The sequence below is a fragment of the Cupressus sempervirens genome, chromosome 8 (assembly GCF_028749045.1).
Source record: "Cupressus sempervirens isolate cs-2001-9-10 chromosome 8, ASM2874904v1, whole genome shotgun sequence".
Classification (NCBI taxonomy): Eukaryota; Viridiplantae; Streptophyta; class Pinopsida; order Cupressales; family Cupressaceae; genus Cupressus; species Cupressus sempervirens.
Genome location: NC_143125.1, coordinates 119,605,355 through 119,607,582, shown reverse-complemented (window position 1 = coordinate 119,607,582; position 2,228 = coordinate 119,605,355).

The following is a 2,228-nucleotide window of genomic DNA, read 5'->3' as shown; positions in this document are numbered from 1 at the left end:
TAGTTAAACCCCAAATCGACCCAAATGAAAATAGGCTATTCCTATAAATAGGAATTCATCTATGGAAAAGCTGCCAGAAATTAAAATAAATCAATTATCGAAAACCCAAAAACACATAAATCTCCTTAATAACTTTCGCGACAATGCGAATCTCTAAATGCACAGACACGCTTACTGGTCTAATCACATAATGCAAATGAGTTCAGATTTAATAATCATCGAAAGGTTTAATTTAAACATTTTAATAAAGGATACGTCGACTATATAAGGATGACATTGGTAAAATATGAATGGCTGAATCACTAACTCCATGTGCCACTGCCAGGGATATAAATCTTGCACACTAAACAACACGATCAAATGCAATTGCATATAATAACATAGCCAAAGCAATAAATGCATTAAATCACCTAATTTAACCATTTAATTAATTATATTAAAATAATCTATTTACATCACTCACGTTGCATAAAGCATAACAACGCAAGAATGAAGTAAATAACCATAACATTAAATCCATCACATAACAAAATCAGAGGTATGTCCTAAAACCAAATAACCAGATATCATCATAAAACACACTGTTATCTCAAAATGGCATCATCATGCAATATGATTAACTAAACAGCATAGTAGTCTAGAATCTATGATACTGAAATCAAAGTGTAACATCTGACCTTTAGGTCATCTCAAATGTAAACATAACATGAGTAACAAATATCTCTATAATCAGAAAAATAACAAGGTAAAGGTCCGCAATACGTAACCAAAGAATCCAACATGAACAATCCATTCTAATTACTTCAGCATTTAATAATGATTGACTAAACAACATTAAAAAGGGCACTTAAAACGCATAAGCAAACACAGTCATAAACATGACTAACCACTGCTACAGGAACCTAGTCCAGTGTAGCATGGTAATAGTACACAGTGCAATCTCTGGACACATCTCAGGGTAATCACGGAACAACCTCATGATACCACATTGATCCTGGTAACCATTGGCACAAACCTCAGTGAACCAAAATCACATCATAATCTCATCGATCAGACAAAAGCATAAACAAAGCAACTGATACATAACCATAAATCCAAACACCTCAACGGTGTAGACCACTTAGGGTCACAATCATGATCCCATCACAACAAAAGATCATCAAGGTTGCATCCATCAGGATGACTTACAAAATTCAAATGGGAGAGGCACTACATCATCCCCCCCAAAGACTAGGCTTACTCCTAGAAGCCTGCAATCCAAGAATAGAAACCAAAACACACCAAGAACAAAATCAAAAGTGAGCAATAGGAATGACTCAACAACTCTCTACAAGTCAAACCCAAAACACTCCAACATTATCAAACCATCACGTTAACCCCCAAATAGGTTAATCACAAGAGAATGGGTGTCACACAGACACAAGGAGCCTTCTATGCGCTAGGAAAAACCATCTAGCCATAAAATCAACAATACAAGGTAAGGAACAAGCCACTCTACCTTGTCAACAGGTGCCCAACCACAACATGCACCAACCACATGACCACAAAACTAGGTTAAAACACTAAGCACTTCCAAAAAAAGTTGGAATCATGGGGAATAACCATCCCAAACTCTCAAGAATACTATCATGTCACACATGATCATTCTAGAATCCACGTAAACTCACCCTTAGAACAAAGAGGATGAAATTTTACCAACAAAAGGACACGCTCTAAAAGACTACTCACCACCAAGCATAGGAGCACAACACCTCACCAAGGCATAAAAGCTCAACTACCACTAGAAAATAGGGTAACATAACCCAACTAGACAAGATATCACCTTTCCACAAGGTTGCACAGACTTTCGTCAGTGGACACAATCATCAAATGTCTTCATACCAACTCATGAGATGGTAACATGTGTCCAACGATACCATGTCCCTATAGCACCATGCTAGGAAAACTACACCTAATCTACTGCTAAACTCAATCTCTAGCCTCAAGTCAATGGTTAATGAGAAAACTTGACTGAGACAATCCACATGAAGATATAAGCTTAGGGAGAAGGATACTACAGAGTATTAGGACTGAGAGGGGGTCTCTCTCTCAACCTCTACACTAACCAGTCCATGATGCATTAGGAAACTCACAATTTCACCATCCATCAACATACTCACCAAAAAACACTAACTGAGCTAGTGGCATAACCATACTAGCCTACTCTCACAAGAGAGAAAAGGATACAG